Raw genomic sequence first — 22,252 nt, 5'->3', positions numbered from 1 at the left:
CCTTGCATCCTTAGTTGTCAGTAACTCAAAGATGCTGTTGCCAACTGCAGAGCTTGGTAGAAGCAAGTTCTGACTGCCTTTGGAGGAGGTCCTCAGCTGGGATGCTTGGGGAGCCCCACCAGCTATAAAGCAAGGGTAAGGGCCAGTGTTAGACATGCTCTGGCCCAGGTCAGAAAATAAAGGAGGGCACTCTCTCCAATCCCCTCTCTTCCCTGCCTCCCTTCCGATTTCTGTACCTGCCATTACTATCACACTGACAGACCCTCACCAAAAACAGAACAAGGGATCACAAGTTAGAAATAAAAATATTTACACAAAAATTGAAGTGAGAACCCCAAGAAGTTAAACTTAACATGTACTACAACCCTGGAGAAATAAAAACCAAAAGTGTATTTCCTTTCTACTGAACACAATGCAAAGACATTTGCTATGCACTTTTCACAAAGCTAACATATTCCATTTAAACATTCAAAATAAAATGCTTTTTTCTACCTTTGATGTCTGGACATTTTATTTTTCCATTATGTTGCTTCTAATTTCCTGTCTGTCGTCTACTAATTCTCCTTCAAGTGACTGCTGTCCATTTGTCTTTTCTCCTCTCTACTGTCTATTCCCTCACTACATCTACCTCTGACATACTGATCATTCCTTTTTAGCTCTTTCCTCTTTGTTTTATTTTTTGCCTGTCAACTCAAATTTTACACTCTTTCTCCTTCTTTTTACTTTACAGCTGCCTATCAGATTGTCATCTTCTTCTCTCACCCACTACCTCTCCCATTACCCAACTCACTCCTTCTCCAGCCATTCCCTTTCATCTTTAATCTACTCCCCATTACTATATTTCTATCCTCTGTAATCACTATCCTCTCATCCATTTTCTTGCAACCCTCTTCCACATGGTTCCACCATTCCCAGCATCTTCCTCCATCCACCCTTCTAGCTCAGTATCTACTCCCTCTTTCTTCCCTCCCTGCTCTCGTAGCCCAACATCTCCCTGTCCTTTCTCTTCTCTCCTCCCCTGTTCCCCATGGTCCAGCATTTCTCCCTCTCTCTTCCTTCACTCCCATTGTCTGGCATCTCCCCATCATTCTCATTTGCTCCTGGATCCAATATCTCCCTCTCTCCCCTCTCCTATGAATCTCCCCTGCCTCTCATCCAACCCCATGTCCTATATCTCCCCCATTGTCCACATCCTTCTTTCCCCCTCCCTTGTACCCCAGATCCAATATCTGTCTTCCTCCTCCATCCCATGTAGCATTCTCTTCCTTCCTCCACCATGTCCAACATTTCTGCCTCTCTCCCACTGTCCACCATCTCTGTCTCCCCCCTCCATTGTGCCCCAGAGGTCAATATCTCTTTCTCCTCCTCCCATACAGCATCTCTCCCTTCCTCCCATCCACTGTCATGCCCATCATTTCTCCCTCTCTTCTCTGGGCACCATCTCTCCCTCCCCTCTACCCCCATATACAAGATTTCTCCCTTTATTGCCCCCCTCTAACCCTTTGTCTCTCTCTCCCTTCCTCCCCTCCACCCTCATGCACCATCTAGCCCTCCCCTTCACCTCTGTGTCCAACATTTCTCCCTGTGTTCTCCCTCCCCCTCCGTGCAACATTTCTCCTTCTCCATCTACCCCATTATCTCTTGTCCCTATCCCTCTCTCCTTCCAGGCAGCATTTCTCCCTCTCCTCCGCTATATACAACTGATTTCTCCCTCTGCTCCGCTGCCTGCCCGGTACCTTGGCTGAGCCCAAACTTTAGCTATGCGCACTTCTTCCCGGGCTCCGCTTCACTGCACGATCGTCGCTCCCTGCATTCTTCTTCTCGCAAGTCACGCTGCACACAGCACTGCCATTCACATAGGCAGCTGCGCTCTCCTTTGCCGCGTCCATCCGGTCCTCTGATGCACTTCCTGTTAGGACCGGATAGACGCGGTAGGGGGGAGCGCAGCTGCCTGTGTGAATGGCAGCGCTGCGTACAGCGTGACAGGTGAGAAGAAGAATGCAGAGCGATGCAGCGAAGCGGAGCTGGGGAGAAAAGGCAGCCAGTGAAGAAGAAGGTGGATGGGCGGGCCTGGAGGCAAAGTGGGTGGACCTGGGCCCATCCAGGCCCACCCGTGGCTACGCCCCTGAGTTGAACTGTGTAGATCGGAGCTACTTCACGACACTTGAGGCTTTTCCTCCATGTCTTTATGACTACAAGTCAAAAGTATCACGCTGTTATAAGAATAAAGGATTCTAGTAAATGATTAACCTGAGGAGTATAAATATCCTTTATTGTGCTCCATAAGTGATTGAAAAAGGTGGGACAGGGCATGGACATGGCTTGGGTAGATCCTTGATTGGCTGATGCAACTGGAAGTGAGCATGGCACCTGTCAAAATATACAAATTAGCTTTGACAAAAGCCAGTGAACTATACTACTAACAGGTATACTATAACAAGACATATCTAACACCCAGTGCTTTTTCCTCTGAGGCTCCAATATGGACTTTTATTATTTTCCTCCTTAACTTGAATAAAGTCATGCAGCTGCTGAGGATCAAACAATTACAAGGAAAACCAAAAAGAAAAGAAGCTCCTAGTGCCAAAACCTAGCTTTCAATGCCTGCCACTGCTTCTGAAAGTATTTAGGCAAGTCAGGAAACATACGAATTCTCAAGCCCAAAAACTGTTCATTCATATATCTAAAGTAAAGATGAAAATATTATTGTGGTCAAACTCAAAGGTAAAAGTATTAACCAGAGAAGATTCTAGAAAGTCTGTTAGATACATTGCAGTTCCTTCAACTTGTGTAGACCTCTCATCCAAACTTCTTCCTTCGGAGATATATTGGACTCTAACTATCAGTGGTAGTGACTCCGCTGGTATCTTCAATATCTCTATAATATATTTCTTAAACATCAATTGGGGCCATCAAAGGTGATTTTGGAAAATTAAGGAGACTCAAATTGAAATGTAATCTATTTTTCCAGTTATTCCAATCTGTGATGTTCATCATTCTTATCTTTAACTAATGCAGTGGTCAAATGTTGCATTTGTTATACATTATTCTCAAAAGAATTCACCTTGGTATCTTTCTGATCTAGCTCCTCTTCAGTATCAGTAGTCAAGCCAGAACAAACTTTCCAGAAATTTTCAGCAAGGAATCATTTAAGCCCTAAATGGTGTCCCAAAGTGACTCATAAGGTCATAATACCTGGTATCTTAATTTCCCAGACCTCCAAATATGAAGCAGCCTTCCCCTTGCACTGTAAGGTGTCACTCACAGCTTGTTGTACTTGTTGCCTTCCTAAAAATGGGAGCAGCCCTGAAACAGCTCCCAGAGAAGCTGAAACAGCCAACGGGAGATCCTCTGATGGTAGCAGTCCAAGCACCTGATCCAGGTTGGAGCCGCTCACCCCTCCCATGTCTAACCCGCTTCTAGGTTTCAATGGAAGTACTCTTTTGAATGGGCTAAGAGATGCCTGGTCCTCTCTGCTCTCCACTATCACTACCATGGAGGGGGTGGAAAGAGCAGAAAAGGTAGGAACTTGAGAGCTTCTTAGCACTGCAAAGTGGACTGGTGAAGCTACAGTGCACTCCAAGGCACAGAGGGATTCTCCCAGCTCACATGTTTCCTCTTTCCCATAGCTCTCCACCATGGTAGCAGGGTGCTAGGCACAGCAATGCTAGGGAGCTCACTGAGATGCACCTTAATAGAGTGCCAACTTGGATCCAAGATGATACCTTCAGATCAGAAACAAGCAAATGTTGGCAAATAACAGAAGGTATGGCCTTCAAAAGTTAATAAAAAAATGTACTGTTAGTCCCATAAAAAAGGTATCATCTTATGTTCTTTTCTTTGTTTTCTTATTTTTCTATTTATTACCTTGTATTTGTTAAAATACTTGCCTTATTTTAAGAATGGAAATGAGCGCTTGTCATTTTTCGTTTACACTTTTTGAGATTTTGGGTCTGTAGATGATATGCCTAAAGACCTATGATGGTAGCTTTATGGGGGCATCTCTTTTCACACCTTTTTCATCTTCTCATCTCCTTTGTTCATCTAATATTCTTCATCTTTACATTCCTCCTCCATCACTAGCCTGCCTTAATGCCACATCAGACTCAGCATTTTTGCCACCATCTTATGGAACCTCCTGCTGCCCTCGCTCCAGTCTTAACCATTTTCTGCTAAATTTAAAGTGACCCTGAAAACTTACCTTTTTAGACAAGCCTTCAATAGTATCTAGTCTAAGGAGGTGGCACACATGGGATAGCCTTTCCTCTCCCCACTATGCTCCTTCCCCAACCCTTTTTCTACTTCTCTTTTCTCCTCTATTGTCCTGTCTCATGAAATAATGTTCTTTTCTAGTCTCCTATTTGATTGCAAACCACCTTTTTTTTGTTTGCATGAAAAGCCGTATATCAAATGGAATAAATATAGACATAAGTAAGCACCATGGTGACAGCCTATTCTATAATGGTATCCGAGCACTCAGATTGTGTTATAGAATCCTAGCATAACCTGATATTGGCATGCCTTACATTTATGTGCCTACAGCTACACCATCCATAGACCTGGATTAACTGTGGTCACGTAAATGTAAGTTCCATTCATAAGTGGGAGCCCCATCCATGTGTATACCCCCTTGTATTTATGCACTGTTGGTCAGATTCTATGTATGGTGCCTAAGACATCCATGTGGTAAACATTTTCACCTAAACGTATTCTATAAACGATGCTTAGATTTATGCCTGCTTAGTTGATATTCTAGTGACTAAAACCATGCGCGGTCATTTACACCAATGAAAAGGTAACGTAAATCCCTGTGTGTAGATTTACGTGCACTGGGTCATATTCTATAACTACGCGCATAAAGTTAGGAATGCCCACAGAACTCTCTTTTCTCTGCCCGTAGCCATGCCCCCTTTGAACTGCACACAGAAGTTAGGAACAGTGCATTACAGAATATGCTTAGCGAGTTGTGTGCATGAATTCTAATTATTGCCATTTAGTGCTCAATATTGCTAGTTAAGTGCTGCTAAAAATGCTGATTTGCATTTTAAGTCAATTAAGTTACGCATATTGATATAGAATACACCTGGATTTTGGCACAGATCTGTAGGCACATTATATAGAATCTGGCCCCATGCCACTTATGTGCATCTTTAGAGAATAGTGCTTAGATTGTGTTATGATTCTGTATGATTCTGTTAGAATTCTGCTAGTCAGGCAGGGGAATGCTTGGAACCGCTCCTGGTTGGTCTGTCAGGGGCTGAGCTGATGTCAGTCTGTCTACTTAAGCTCACCTCTCCCATCAACCCTTGCCAAATCTGCTGAAGCCTTCCTTTGCTCTGGTTGAGCTGTTAGCTCTGCGCTCATGTTCGGTCCATCCTAGGCCTTGGCCTAAAAGCTATACTAGGCCTCAGCCTAGGTCCAAGGGCTCACAACCAGACTAACAGATGGCTTGCCACCACTTTTGCAGTAAGTGTACAGATGAGCGTAAGTCAGCCATTCCCTACCCAATCTCGAGGCATACCTAGTCCCATTGGGTTTTCAGGATATCCATAATAAATATTCATGAGTTACATTTACATGCATTTGAGGCAGTGCATGCAAATCTATCTCATGCATACTCATTTGTATATCCTGAAAACCTGATGAATCTAGGTGTGTCCTAAGGATTGGGTTAGGAATGGCTGGCATAAGTGCAAGTACTTTGTACATGAACACATTCAGGACTAGATTCAGTAAATGGGTGCCAAAAAAATGCACGTTGAGCACTATTCTATAATTGGCACTCTGAGTTTGGTACTGTTTGTAGAATAACATATAGTGCTAGGATCTGTGCCCATCTTTGGGTAAAGGATATACACCAACTGAAACCTGGTGCAACTCCATTAGTTAGGTGCGGATCTCACAAATTCTATAATATTGCACACCTCTTTAGTAAATGCCCCTGACCCACTCATGCCTCTCCCATGGCCATACCCTCTTTTCAGTTGTACACTAAAATATTTGCAAGTGCATCTTTATAGAATAGCACTTAGCAAGATGCATGTGTAAATCTTAATTAGTGCCAGTTAACTGCAGTAATCGGTGTTAGTGCCCAATTCTTGCTAGTTATCAGCTTGTTACTCAAATTACACACACAAATTAGGCACATGCCCAAATTTGCACATGCAAATTTGGGTGCCATCTATGGAATCCGGGGGTCAAGGAGCTAGTAAACTCAGATGCTGAATAACGGAATTACCTTTCACTTCTATCATCTATTTCTGTAAGGACCATATTACCTTAAGCTCTTGGGATATAATAGATTGTGGCTTATATTAATATTAATAGCTTACTGATGGGCATGGAGAAGTCTTCTTATTCTTATAGCCATTTTTCTAAGATCTTAGTGATGACAGTCTACAACTCCAAGCTTCTATGAGAGTACAGGGACTGCAAGCTGGTTGATAGCTTGTATGTTGGACTTTGCTGTTAAAGCACTTTTTAATATCAAGTTTAAATGTTCTGTTCTTATTATTTATTTATGTAGATTTAACTCATGCCTATTTGTTAGTAGCTCAAGGAGAGTTACATTCAGGTACAATAGGTATTTCCCTGAGGGTTTATAATCTAAAGGGTCCTTTTATTAAAGTGCATCAAACAAGTAATGTGTGAGTTAATATGTGCTGTACTCACATGAGCACTATAACTATTAATGTGGTGGCCTGACAGAAGACACTAATTCTCACGTTAACTGTATACTGTGTTCGGTGGTTAAAGGCAGAGAATGGGTGTGGACTGCACCCTGCAGTTAGTGCAGGGTACTTATCACACACTGCACACTGTCACATTTCAGAGCAGTGACTGCAGCAGATATGCTGGGCATGCCCTCAACAATTACTGATGAGTATTTCCACTTACAGCACATTCAGTTTCTGTGTGAAAGACATAAAAGGCTAGATTCTGATATAACAAGCCTAGCATTCTGTGCTGAAATCTAAGCATATTCCATAACAATGCGTGTAACTTAATTGGCTTAACAAGCTAATCAGCATTGATAACAGCACTTAACAAGCAATAATGAGCACTAATTGGCAATAATTAGAATTTAAGCGTATAACTCGCTAAGCGTATTCAGTACCGTGCTGTGCCTAAATTCTAATGCGTGCAATTTAAAAGGGGTATGATCATGGGCAGGGAAATGGGCATTTTGAGGGCGTTCCAAAATTTACGTACATTGTTACAGAATATGTCCCTCTGCACTTAAATGTAAACACCAGTATTTACGTGATGTTTTCATTGGTGTAAATGGAGGCATGTAGCTTTAAGTGCCAGGACATCAACTAAGTGTATTCTGTACACCATGCTTAAATGTAGGCGCTGCTTATAGAATAGGCTTAACCAGAATTGTTTTCTGTGTGGATATTTTAGGCGCCATATATAGAATCTGGCCCTAAGCGGCTATTCTATAATAGAAAGGGCACATATACTTTCTCTTATAGAATAGTGACTAAGTCTACATTTAGGCATACCTGTTTAGGCACCCCCACTTTATTGTAGACTCGACACAGTACTGTGTTTCAGCCACAGGCCTGCCTCAGGAGTTTGGAGCAGCTGGTGTTTCGCAGCCTATGTGTTTGATACCAAGGAACCTTTTTCCCAGCTCATGTGCCTGCTCCCTTGAGGAGGTCACCACCTTAGTTGCCAGAACTTCCCCACAGTGACACAGTTCATTCAAAAACTTAACTCCATAAATTCAATGGGATTGAGGTCTTCTGCTCCTTCCATCTCCTAGCAGTTTTTTTTCCCTATTTTTTTATATATAGAGGTTTCACGTTTAAGTTAAATGCAACTTTGATTGATATTTCCAGTTAAGTCTTGAATGAACAGTTAAAAAAAATTAAAATTATGGATCAATGAGGAATATGTGCCCACCATAGAAAATGCCTGGCTCATACTATAGCCTGAATGGTGGTGACACGGTTATCTGATAGATCCTACATCTAGATATCCCTTGAAGATTGTATGAATAACATGATTATTTTAGGCATTTGTACCCATTGTGGTAAAAAGGGCCACAGCGCACTGCAAAAACAGCCCCCATTGCTAGCACAGGGCCCATTGTACTGCAGCTTAGTAAAAGGACCCCTCTGTTTGCCAACATGCAGTTAACTGCAACTAGGAATAACATCCTACTGCTTATTTACTATCCAGGATGCATTGTTTATGTCAGGCTAATTTTGCTTTGTTGCATTTTTTATATATTCAGTTCCAGAGTTCTTTTCACCAGCCTGCAATTTTCAAGGTTAGCTTTAAATGAAGCTGTATCTAACACGTTGATGAGGAATGGGGCTTTTACAACCTCTGATCTTGAATTACCTGAATGTTCTAGGTCTGACCTTGGCAGGCAGAAGAGCAGTAGAAATATTACAGCTCAGGCTTCTATTCTTCAGTTTAAACTGTAAGGGGAGGAGACCAGATGGGTAAATCATAGCAGCTGCGACATTTTGCCAGTTCTAAAGTGACAACTAAAATGCAAAGGGATCACAGGATTAGAACAAGCTTTCTAGATTAAACTATAAAGGGTAATGTCTTTCCAAGGAGAAAGGCAAATAATTGCAATTTTAATTTCAAAATTACTAAATCCTGAAAGGAAAAAATGTTCTTTGTTTGGTGATTTGTTTTCTGCTAACATCATAAATGACAACAGACAAAAAATCAAATTGTGGGACCCTTTTACTAAGCCGTGTAGGTGCCTATGCATGCCCAGTGCACATCAATTTTGAATTACCACCCAGCTATCGCATGGCCTGGGCGGTAATTTCATTTTTTATGCACAACTACTACGCGCGCCAGAAAATATTTTTCATTTTCAGGCGTGTGGCACTAACCGGGTGCTAAAAGGCACTGTATGCGCGTTGACCAATACCACCCAGTTAATGCATGAAACCTTACTGCTAAGTGAATGGGTGGTGGCAGGGCCATGCCAACACAGTAAGCGGGTTAAGCACTGCAGGGGGGCGCTGACCTCTGGAGGGTGCCGCCGTGGTGATTACCCTTGCCGCTTACCTCAGCTCCACGCCGCCCTGGGGGATTTAAATCTTTTACCTCCGACAGTCGCAGTAGCTGAGCAATATCAGTGAAAGCGCTGCCAACGTCTCCAGCCTTCCCTTCATGCTCATTGGTTCCCTCAGTGTCCCGCCCTCACAAGGAAATTACGTCAGAAGAAGGCGGGACACTGAGGGAACGAATGAGCGAGCGCGAAGGGAAGGCTGGAGACATCGGCAGCGCTTTCACTGATGCTGCTCAGCTGCTGCGACCGTTGGAGGTAAAAGATTTAAAGCCCCCAGGGCGGCGTGGAGCTGAGGTAAGGGAAGGGCAGAGAGGGACATGGATGGGAGGGCAGGGCCCAGGGAGAGGAGAAATTGCTGGAAATGGAGGGGAGGGGAGAGAGGAGAATTGCTGGATATGGATGGAGGAGGGAAGGGTAGAGAGGGACAAGGATGGACATGGATGGGAGGGCAGGGCCCAGGGAGAGAGGAGAAATAGCTGGAAATGGAGGGGAGAGGAGAGAGGAGAATTGCTGGATATGGATGGAGGAGGGAAGGGCAGAGAGGGACATGGATGGACATGGATGTGAGGACAGGGCCCAGGGAGAGGAGAAATTGCTGGAAATGGAGGGGAGAGAGGAGAATTGCTGGATATGGATGGAGGAGAGAAGGGCAGAGAGGGACAAGGATGGACATGGATGGGAAGGCAGAGCCCAGGGAGAGAGGAGAAATTGCTGGACATGGAGGGGAGGGGAGAGAGGAGAATTGCTGGATATGGATGGAGGAGGGCAGGGCAGAGAGGGACAAGGATGGACATGGATGGGAGGGCAAGGCCCAGAAAGAGAGGAGAAATTGCTGGACATGGAGGGGAGAGAGGAGAATTGTTGGACATGGATGGAGGGGAGGGAAGAGAGAGGAAGGAGATGAGATGAGGGAAAAGGAAGAGAGGAGGAAAAACTGCACATGGATGGAGAAAATAGGCAGAAGCTGGATCAACTGGACAGTCTAGCCTGCGGAGGACCCAGCTTTTACTTATGGATATAGAGCAAGAAATGAAGAAGAAGAAAGGAAGAAATAAATGGAAAGGAAGTCCTGGAAACGGAGTTAAGAGGACAGATAGCAGCAGAATCAGATACTGAGCCAGCATGATCAGAAAAAGAAAGTCACCAGACAACAAAGGTAGAAAAAAATCATTTTATTTTCATTTTAGCGTTTGGAATATGTCCACTTTGAGAATTTACATCTGCTATCTTATTTTGCAATGTATAGCAATTTGTTTCTAAGAATATTGCTGACAATTCCTGTCAGTGTGGCAAGTGGTGAGCGATCATTTTCACGGTTAAAAATCATAAAAAAATTATTTGCGATCAAGTATTTTGCAAGAAAGGCTTGTAAGCCTTGCCATGATTGCTATTGAGAATGATATATGTGCCCAGTTAGATATCAAAGATTTAATTACTAATTTCGTGAACATGAAAAAATGGATGAGCGCCAATTTTCATTTTGCCGCACGTCCATTTTCGACCCCCCAAAAAGGCATTTTTTTACAGGTGCACTGAAAAATGGATCTGCACACATCCAAAACACGCGCCTACACTACCACAGGCCATTTTCAGCATATCTTAGTAAAAGGACCCCCGTATGTGGATTTGTCCACATCTTTTTCATTAGTAGCTTAAGGTGTGTTGCTTTCAGGTACATGTGAAGGGAAATTCTATCAATTGGCACCTCAGTCTAGTTGCTTCAATGCCCTGTGCTTATTGCCAATTCTATAATTGCCTTTAAACAATTATATACTGGCAAAGCGAGCTGTACAGCAGCCTTCTTTTTGTCATTATGGTGCCTGCCAGAGACTTTGTTCTAAGTGAATACTCAACCTTCGACCTCCAGAAGACCCTTTGACTAGCCTATGATTTTGTGAGAAGGATTTTGAGGAGTGTGTTTTAGCCAAAAACATGATTGAATTTTTTTCTGTATCCACCTCTGGGGGTCACCCTTAGCCTCACTTATCTGAGAGGCCCACTGTGTAAAGTTGTAACTTTTGCTCATGTAGGTTATCTCATGGCTTTCTTAGTATTTGAGACTGTAACAAGCTGTAACTGCCATTCTGTGCAGTTTACTCTAGGCTTTTTAGAAAGCTCAGGTCTGTCATATCACTGCTTTTGAGCTGCAACTGCCACTTTGTTTCCATTCTCTTGCCTCGAGGGTTTTCTGTTTTTATACAATTGTGACACTGTGAGTGAGAGTTGAGAGTGGGACTTCACAATAACACAGCCAGACAAGGTTGTAAAATAAAATAAATGCTTTATTTAGCTTCAGTCTGAGGCCTGTTACTTCCCAGCCCAGGAACAAAGGAAAAGTCTCTTTACTTTAGAGAACAAAGTCTTAACCAGGTCTGTGGCTGACCGGACCCAAAACACAATCTGTAGCTTGTGATTGCCACAACCCAAACACAGTCTGTAAGTTTCTGCTCTCTCTCTCTCTCTCTCTCTCTCTCTCTCTCTCTCTATCTATCTCCGGGTTTCCATGTGTGGCTCCAACCAGACTTCAAAACAAGGCATGCATATCTTCAAATCAAAAGTTGACTTACCTCAGCCAGATCACAGTAGCTATACATATGTCATAAAAGTGTATGCTGGTGCATCACTTCTTCCTTCCCTAGGCCTCCTTAACCCCACTCTGGCCCTGCCTTTTATAGTTCCTGATTTTGACTCCACCCCTCCCATCTCACTTTTTCCCTGGGTAGGGCTAAGGATTTTAAGGTGGCTTGCAGTACCTGAGGGATCCTTCTTAAGGGTGAAGAGCAGTGTTCTGTATGCCCCCTCAAAACCATAATCTTCAAAAAAAAAATGTTCTCCATCATTTTCTCTTGGAGAGAATGCTAAGCATTCACTATCTGTTCATTGAAAAAACATTTTCAGGTTTTGCTCCTGAGTCAACCCCCTTGAAGCTTCATATTGTGACCCCCTAATTCTAGATCTTCCTTTCAATTGAAAAAGGTTTGACTCTTGTATATTATTAATTACATTCAGACATCTAAGAATGTCTATCAAACTGCACTGTCACTCCTTTTTGTTACAGTGTACATATTTAGATTCATGAATCTTTCCATATGATTTTGGATGCATACCCTAAACTGTTTGGGATGCCTTTCTTGGGGTCACGTCTAGCTTTGGTCCTTTCCAAAATATGGCCTTTAGAAAAGAGGTAAATCTCTCATCAAATGGTCTGTACAATAGCATAATTACTTCTCTTTTTTTACAATCTATGTCTCTATGGGGCTCATTTTCAAAAGAGAAACATGTCTAAAAAAATGGCATAAAGTGCCATTTGGACGTTTTTCTCCCCCAAAACGTCCAAATCACTATTTTTGTAACCCATTCTTAGACATTTTTCTATGCAGTCTGTCAAAAGTACATCCAAATTACAAGGGGGCATGTCAGGGGCATATTAAGGGTGGGGTGTTCCATTATGGCAAATAAATGACCAACACTTGGTCATTTTTCTGCCAAAATAGAAGAAAAAACGTACAGGGCTAAAAGTTGGACATTTTGGTCTAGACCAGTTTTGATAACGACTAAGCCACAAAAAAACTGCCATAAATGACCAGATGACTACTAGAGAAAAAAAAAAAAGCAATAACTCTCCCTTACTCCCTCAGTAATCACTGAACCCCCCCCCCCCCTCCCACCCCCAAAGATGTGAATAAAATAGTACATTCCAGCCTCTATGACAGCGTCAGATGTTATGGCCAGTCCTATTAGAGCAACAAAAAAGGTCCTTGGAGTAGAATAGTGATCAGTGCAGTGCACTGTGGAGAAGGGGACTCAGGCCTATAATTCACTCTAACTGAATACACTTGCGATGGAAAGTGTGAGTCCTCCAAAACCCACCAAAAATCTACTGTACCCACATATAGGTGACACCTGCAGACATAAGGGCTATTATAGTGGTGAATAGTTGGGTACAATAAGTTTTTGGTGGGTTTTGGAGCGCTTCCCATAGACTATAAGGGGGTAATGGTAAGTTGTGTACCTGGGACCTTTTATGTGAAGTCCACTGCAGTGCCCCCTAGAGTGCCCCAACTGCTCTTCTGGGGTGTCTGTGTGGCCAGTCTACTAAGAATGTTGGCTCTTCCTACATCCCAATGGCTTAATTTCCTGCACTTTCCCATTCATGGCAGGCTCAATGCGGCTTACATGGGGCAATGGAGGGTTAAGTAACTTGCCCAGAGTCACAAGGAGCTGCCTGTGCCTGAAGTGGGAATTGAACTCAGTTCCCCCAGGACCAAAGTCCACCACCCTAACCACTAGGCCACTCCTCCACTCTTGATTTTTTGTGTTTTTTACTTGGACTTTTTTTTTTTTTTTTTTCAAAAATGGTCACAAAAGAAAAATGTACTGGGCACAAAACATTTAAAAACATATAAGGAAATGGTCATTTTTGAAACAAATTTCTAGGTTTCTAGATTTGAAAATGGCCATGTTCACCATTTGATTTTTGGATGTTTTATCGAAAATGCCCCTCCACACATCCCAGCATCCCTTTAGCTATATCTACTACCTTGTCACATTAATTTGCTATATTGGAACATCAATCATCATTTATTATGTTATGCTTTTCCCTTGTCTCTCCTCACCTTTCAATGCGCGTCAGATTGAAACTACTGCCCAACTACCATGTGCCATGGGCGGTAATTCTATTTTTGACATGTGTCCAAAACATGTGGCAGAAAATATTTTCCGTTTTCTACCATGTGGCACTAACCAGGCAGTAATCAGCAGTGTACGTGTGCTGATGATTACCACCAGGTTAATGCATGAGACCTTTCCGCTAAGTCAATGGGTAGCGGTAAGGTCTCAGGGCAAAAATGGACACGCGCTGGGTTTAATTTTGCTGCATGTCCATTTTCGGCCACAGAAAAGGCCTTTTTTCTAGACGCACTGAAAAATGGACCTGCACATGTCCAGTACATGCACCTACACCAACACAGGTCATTTTTCGGCACGCCTTAGTAAAAGGACCCCTTAACCAGTTTGTGCCACTGAATATTCATGGTTAGCACCTGCGCCGAAATGGGCAAACTTGTGAGCATTCTTGGGTCAGGGTTGGTACTTATGTAGTTCTAATATTCAGTCCTTGACCACATAAGATAACCGCTTAAGGGGTCCTTTTACTAAGGTGTGCTGAAAAATGGCCTACGGTAGTGTAGGCATGTGTTTTGGCAGCATGCAGGGTTATTTTTCAACGCACCTGTAAAAAATGCCTATTTTGGGGGTGGGGCAAAAATGAACATGTGGCAAAATGAAAATTAGTGCGCGTCTATTTTGAGCGTGAGACCTTAGTGCTAGCCATTGACTTAGCAGTAAGGTCTCACGCGTTAACCGGGCATTAATGGTCAATGCACGTCCAAATGCCGATTACTGCCCGGGCGCCAGAAAATAAAAATATTTTCTACCACTCGGGTCACGCAGTAGCCGGGTAGTAACTCAGAATTGATGCACATTGGGTTTTGTAAGCACTTACGTGGCTTAGTAAAAGGACTCCTAAATTGGGCCGCATGAATAGCAGTCCTATCTTTAAGTGGTTCAGCTTAAGCAGTCAAGGGCTAAATATTGCATTCTTTATGTTGACGTACTGAAGGATTACCCAAGTGCCTGAAGAAGATCTCCATCTGTGTCCTTTCCTATACTTGCATGCACAGTTAATTTTTGTATATTAAGGGAATAATTTGACAAGGATGTTTCACATGTAAAGGCTATTTTTTATACAAAAAGTTCTTTTGTGTAATTATCCATGGTACACGTGCACATAAGTACATATGATGACAAAAACAGCATGTGCTGTCTAGAGACCTTCCCAGGGGTATAGTTTAACATTGCAATGTAACTTTATGGTTTATAATATATGTCATATGTGCATATATTTACATCTGCTTCAGACGAGGTACAGATGTGTGCATCAGCATTTAACCATTGTGAAGATGGTTCTGGGAGCCTAATTTATGAAGGTACATTGGCACTTATACTGCCTTTATAAACTACAGATCATATCAATGTCTCAAAAATAGATGAAAAAGTCAAAACCTAAAACCTCAAAACACCTACTACAAAGTGCAACTATAAAATGTAAATACTTATAATTACAAAAAAGTGTTTGTAGACTATCATAACAGAGGCAGATTTATTCACGTGCCTACATAATTTAAGAAAGTAAGAGTAGCCATGGAGGGGCATAATCGAATGGGGCGCCCAAGTTTTCATGAGGACGTCCTTGCAGGACAGCCCTGTAAAGGGGCAGGGAAACCCGTATTATCGAAACAAGATGGGCGTCCATCTTTCATTTCAATAATACGGTTGGGGACACCCAAATCATGAAATTTGGGTCGACCTTAGAGATGGTCGTCCTTAGGTTGTTTTTGAGATGGTCATCCCCGGTTTTCAGCGATAATGGAAACCGAGGACGCCCATCTCAAAAACGACCAAATCCAAGCCCATGGGATGAGCCAGCATTCATAGTGCACTGGTCCCCCTGACATGCCAGGACACCAACTGGGCACCCTAGGGGGCACTGCAGTGGACTTCAGACAAAGGTCCCAGGTGCATAGCTCCCTTACCTTGGGTGCTGAGCCCCTCAACCCCCCCCCCCAAACCCCAAACCCACAACTGTACACCACTACCATAGCCCTTAGGGATGAAGGGGGGCACCTACATGTGGGTACAGTGGGTTTCTGGTGGGTTTTGGAGGGCTCACATTTACCACCACAAGTGTAACAGGTAGGGGGGATGGGCCTGGGTCCGCCTGCATGAAGTACACTGCACTCACTACAACTGATCCAGGTACCTGCATACTGCTGTGATGGACCTGAGTATGGCATTTGAGGCTGGCATAGAGGCTGGCAAAAAAGTATTTTTTAAGATTTTTTTAGGGTGGGAGGGGGTTAGTGACCACTGGGGGAGTAAGGGGAGGTGATCTCCGATTCGCTCCGTTGGTCATCTGGTCAGTTCAGGCACATTTTTGATGCTTGGTCGTGAAAAAAAATAGACCAAGTCGGCCAAGTGCTCATCAGGGATGCCCTTCTTTTTTCCATTATCGGCCGAGGACGCCCATCTCCTAAGCACGCCCCAGTCCCACCTTCGCTTCATTGCCGACACGCCCCGTGAACTTTGGTTGTCCCCGCGATGGAAAGCAGTTGAGGGCGCCCAAAATCGGCTTTTGATTATGCCGATTTGGGCAACCTTGCAAGAAGGACGCCCATCTCCCGATTTGTGTCGGAAGATGGGCGCCCTTCTCTTTCGAAAATTCACCTGATAATGGATCAGACCAATGGTCCATCTAGCCCAGTATCTTTTTTTCCAAACAGTGGCCAAGCCAAGTCACAAGTACCTGGCAGAAACCCAATTAGCAATGACATTCCATGCTACCAATCCCGAGGCAAGCATTTGCTCCCCCATGTCTGTCTCAATAGCAGACTATGGCCTTTTTCTCCAAGAACTTGTCCAAACCTTTTTTAAACCCAGATACACTGAGTATAAATGAGCTCTGCTTTAGTATATATCACCATCGGTCCAACTATATCAAATAATTGCTTAAGGGGTCCTTTTACTAAACCATGGTAAAAGGTGGCCTGCGGTAGTGCGAGCATGTCTTTTGGGCATTGCCATTTATTTACCACATCTAGGAAAAAGGGCCTTTTATAAGGGGCCAGAAAATGGACATGCACCTAAATTGAAACCAGCGTGTGTCCATTTTTGGCCTGAGACCTTACCGCCACCCATTGACCTAGCGGTAAGGTCTCACCCGCTACCCATGCGGTAAGCATGCAGCGCGCACCAACTGCTGTTTACCACAAAGCAGCCCGTGGTAGAAAATAGAAAATTATTTTCTACCAAGGGATTAAGCACACCAAATTCAGAATTACCGCTCAGCTCACACACTAGCTGGGCAGTGGTGCTGATTTGGTGTGTACTGTATGTGCTTAGGACCTTACGCAGCTTAGTAAAAGGGCCCCTAAATGTGTTTCGGTTACTTTAAAAGGAAAGGCAAGTTTTTGCACTATTTTGTTCATATAAGATAAAATTTATTATAAAGAAAAATTTTCTAAAATAAATGCATCACATTTAAGCAATTATTTCATATAGTTGGATCAATGATGATATATACGGAAGGCAAGCCTGTTACAAATTACACAGGCATGTGAATAAATCTCCCTCTGTTTTGATGGTTTACGAGCACTTTTTTTTGTAATTATAAGTATTTAATTTTAGTACTTACCTTTTGGTGTAGGTGTTTTTGTAGTTTTAGCCTTTAAAAAATAGGCTTCAAATAGTCACCTTTTTGAACTTCTCAATTCTGGGTCCTGTTTTAAAATCAGGCCCAATTCCTGCCTGTTGGCAATTATGCATGTACAATTCTGCAGCCAGGAAACTATGGATGTAAATCACCATAGGTAGAAAATGTAGGTGCTTACTGTATATTGATCACACACAGGCATTGAACAAAAACACAGAAATAGAAAGGCAGAAAGAATTAGCAGCAGGTGCAAAGAAACAGAGATATTCATACATATCTGCCCCCTCACCCAGCCCATACATCCTATATAATAATTCTCACCTCCAATGTTCTATACGTCTGGCTGCCTGTGTCCGTGGCTTTCTTCAGAGTTGGTCTACTAGGCTCCGAAGCCCAGGCTGACATCACATGCAGCACTGACCAACCGCACGACAGCAGCATGAGGCCCCGCCCCTGCCGCCCTCACCGTCACGCCCCTCCCCCAAGGTTGCCGCCGCTCACCCCCCCAAGGTCACATTTGCTTCCTCCCTCCACCCCCCTGAGGTCGCCACCATTCCCCCCTCCACCCCCCTCCCGAGGTCGACTCTCTCCCCTGCCCCCCTCTAGCCACCCAGGTTGTCCAGCGAATTCTTTGGGGCAGGCAGGAAAGATTACTACTGTCTTTCTTCTATGTTTGTGCAGCGCTGCGTATGCCCTGTAGCGCTATAGAAATGCTATATAGTAGTAGTAGTAGAGGGTCAGCGCCGGCAGCAGGCAGGCAAGCCTGGGGATCTTTCCTGCCTGCCCCAAAGCATTCGCTGGACAACCTGGGTGGCTGGAGGGGGGGCAGGGGAGAGAGGAGAGTCGCTGGACATGGGTGGCTGGAGGGGGGAAGGGGAGAGAGGAGAGTCACTGGACATGGGTGGCTGGAGGGGGGGCAGGGGGAGAGAAGGGTCGCTGGACATGGGTGGCTGGGGGGGGCAGGGGAGAGAGGAGGGTTGCTGGACATGGGTGGCTGCTCACAGAGAGTCTGTGTATCTCACACATACTGTCTCACACTCTCTCTGCCTCACACACACTCTCACTCTCTCTCTCTCTCTCTCACACACTGTATCTGTGTGAAACACACTTTCTCTCTCTCACACTCACTGTGTCTCAGATACGCAGTCTCACACACTCTCATTCTCACACACACACACTCTCTCTCTCTCACAGACACACTCCCAACCAGTCTCACTCTCTCTCTGTCACACACACACACTCGCACATTCACTCTCTCTCTCTATCACACTCTCTCAAACATATACACTCTGAGGAAAACCTTGCTAGCGCCCATTTCATTTGTGTCAAAAATGGGCCATTTTTTACTAGTATTTCTATATTCTTCAACACAAAAATGATTTTACCAGTGAATCAAACTTACACATACATACACACACATTGATCAACGGCTTGTTTCTTGATATTGAAAATGTTTCAAAAATATTAGGAGTTTACTTGGATTCCACTCTATCCTTGGTCCCACAAGTTAATTCTGTGGCAAAATCAGTCTTCTTCAAATTTCATTTGTTGAGATCTATTCAATCTATTTTTTCAGTAGAACATTTTGCAATATTGGTATAGTCCCTGATTCTATCCCATTTAGGCTACTGCAATAGCTTGTATTGTTTTGCTTCATCTACCTTGCTAGCCAATTTACAGGTTCTGCAGAATACCACAGCCAGATAGATTTTTAGTTTAAAAAAAAAAAGATATGATCACGCAACTCCTTGTCTGGTTCAATTGCATTGGCTTCCAGTACAGGCCAGACTATTTTTTTAAGCTGGCTTGTCTGGCCTATAAAATATTTGATGGCTATTTAGTCCTATTTAGTAAGGTAGCTTGCTTTTCCATTTGCATCTTTTTTCTCTAGATCAGAAATGATCCATCTTCTCTATTTCACTTTGTTATTTAGTGTTAAATATAAGTTGCCATTAGAACTTTCTTTTCATAAGTGCATAAGTACATAAGTATTGCCATACTGGGAAAGACCAAAGGTCCATCGAGCCCAGCATCCTGTTTCCAACAGTGGCCAATCCAGGTCACAAATACCCAGCAAGATCCCAAAAATGTACAAAACATTTTATACTGCTTATCCCAGAAATAGTGGATTTTCCCCAAGTCCATTTAATAACGATCTATGGACTTTTTCTTTAGGAAGCCATCCAAACCTTTTCAAAACTCCACTAAGCTAACCTCCTTTAGCACATTCTCTGGCAACGAATTCCAGAGTGAAGAAAAATTTTCTCCGCTTCGTTTTAAATTTACTACATTGTAGCTTCATCGCATGCCCCCTAGTCCTAGTATTTTTGGAAAGCGTGAACAGACGTTTCACATCTACCCGTTCAACTCCACTCATTATTTTATAGACCTCTATCATATCTCCCCTCAGCCGCCTTTTCTCCAAGCTGAAGAGCCCTAGCCGCTTTAGCCTTTCCTCATAGGGAAGTCGTCCCATCCCCTTTATCATTTTCGTCGCCCTTCTCTGCACCTTTTCTAATTCCACTATATCTTTTTTGAGATGCGGCGACCAGAATTGAACACAATATTCGAGGTGCGGTTGCACCATGGAGCGATATAAAGGCATTATAACATCCTCATTTTTGTTTTCCATTCCTTTCCTAATAATACCTAACATTCTATTTGCTTTCTTAGCCGCAGCAGCACACTGAGCAGAAGGTTTCAACATATCATCAACGACGACACCTGGATCCCTTTCTTGGTCCGTACCTCCTAACGTGGAACCTTGCATGACATAGCTATATGTTGTGGGGTTCTTTACCCATTTTTCTTAGAATATCAGCAACATATTTAAGTTTTCATAAACATTTGAAAACATATTTGCTTCTGAAATTCTATAGTTAATTTTGTTGTATTCAATTTTGTTGTTTTTTTTCATTTATTTATTAGATATATTCATTTTTCTTTATCTCATTTATTAGTTTGTATCCCACTTTGAACCACTAGTTGGGAGTTGACAGGTTATAAGAATCGCATCACAATCGCAATCAAAATCACGCACACACCCCCACCCAATGCCCACTCTCTCCTATGCACTCCAGATATATGACCTGCCATCACACATATGCCTCACGTGCTCCTTGTATATATACCCCCACACACATAAAAATCCAAGCATCCTCTATTTCTTTAAAACACCTGATGCAAGTACAGTATACTTCCAGTCAAGCTTAACTGACAAAATCCTAACAGGGGGAGTTTTTGGTGTGATTTGAGATTGCAATCCATCTTTAGAAATAATCATATAATCAAGCCATTTCTATAGTCTATTCTTACAGCCAAGGTAAAATTTTCAAAAACAGCAATCAATGAAAATCTCAAGGCAGAGCACTATTTGATTTAGCAATATTCCTTGTACTATAAATCAAAGAACAGATGTATAAATCAACTTAAAAGTGCAATGTTGTTTCCAAGATTCTGTCAGAAAGCAGAGGAACATCGACGTTAAACAATTTTATAGCAATGTAACTCATTTACAGGATGTACATGGGGATGAAAGCAATGGAATACATGGATCGCTATAGGCTGTAAGTTGCCCTATGCTCAGAACATTGTCCACAAGGCTTATGCTCCAAAGCTTTTCTCAATCAGCCTGTATGCTACATAAAATTGATAAATAAGCTGTTGCTAGTTTTCTTTAGGCAGCAACAAAAAAAAGTCACATTATTTCTGAGCAACACTACTTAATTAGTATGTAAATGTATTGCACTGTCTTGTAAAAGTCTTCTTATTCTTATACATTTAACTGATTTAAATCATTCTACTGATTTAAAAAAAAAAAAACAATCCACTATGCATTAAAGAAGGAATTTGTTTCACTGATCTAGCACACACATCCTACACTTTTAAGGTGAGAGAACAATTGTAGAAATAGTCAAGAAATAATAAGGAGAAACCAAACAGTTTAGATTACTATCCACCTTATAATTGAAAGAGAAAAACGCCTAGATTTCGACCCAAATCGGGAGATAGACGTTTATCTCACAAAAACGAATAAATCGGTATAATGGAAAGCCGATTTTGGACGTTTTCAACTGCACTCCATCGCGGAAGCATACAAAGTTGACGGGGGCGTGTCAGAGGTGTGGCGAAGGTGGAACTGGGGCGTGGTTATCGGCCGAGGAGAGATGGGCGCCTTTCGCCGATAATGGAAAAAAAGTATGCGTTTGTAGCTAGAATTTAGGGCACTTTTCCTGGACCCTGTTTTTTCACCAATAAGGCCCCAAAAGGTGCCCTAAATGACCAGATTACCCCCAGAGGGAATCGGGGATGACCTCCCCTGACTCCCCCAGTGGTCACTAACCCCCTCCCACCACAAAAAATGATGTTTCACAACTTTTTATTTTCACCATCAAATGTCATACCCACCTGCCTGGCAGCAGTATGCAGGTCCCTGGAGCAGTTGTTAGGGGGTGCAGTGGACTTCAGCCAGGTGGACCCAGGCCCATCCCCCCCCTACCTGTTACAATTGTGCTGCTTAATGCTTATTAGTCGTCCAACCCCCCAAACCCACTGTACCCACATTTAGGTGCCCCCCTTTACCCCTTAGGGCTATAGTAATGGTGTAGACTTGTGGGCAGTGGGTTTTGTGGGGGATTTGGGGGGCTCAACACACAAGGGAAGGGTGCTATGCACCTGGGAGCTCTTTTACCTTTCTTTTTGTTTTTGTAAAAGTGCCCCCTAGGGTGCCCGGTTGGTGTCCTGGCACGTGAGGGGTACCAGTGCACTACGAATCCTGGCCCCTCCCATGAACAAATGCCTTGGATTTATTCGTTTTTGAGCTGGGTGCTTTCATTTTCCATTATCGCTGAAAAACAAAAACGCCCAGCTCACAAATTGTCGAATAAAACATGGACGTCTATTTTTTTTGAAAATACGGTTCGGTCCGCCCCTTC

The sequence above is a fragment of the Microcaecilia unicolor genome, chromosome 2, assembly GCF_901765095.1.
Source record: "Microcaecilia unicolor chromosome 2, aMicUni1.1, whole genome shotgun sequence".
Taxonomy (NCBI): domain Eukaryota; kingdom Metazoa; phylum Chordata; class Amphibia; order Gymnophiona; family Siphonopidae; genus Microcaecilia; species Microcaecilia unicolor.
Note: the sequence above shows the minus strand (reverse complement) of the source record.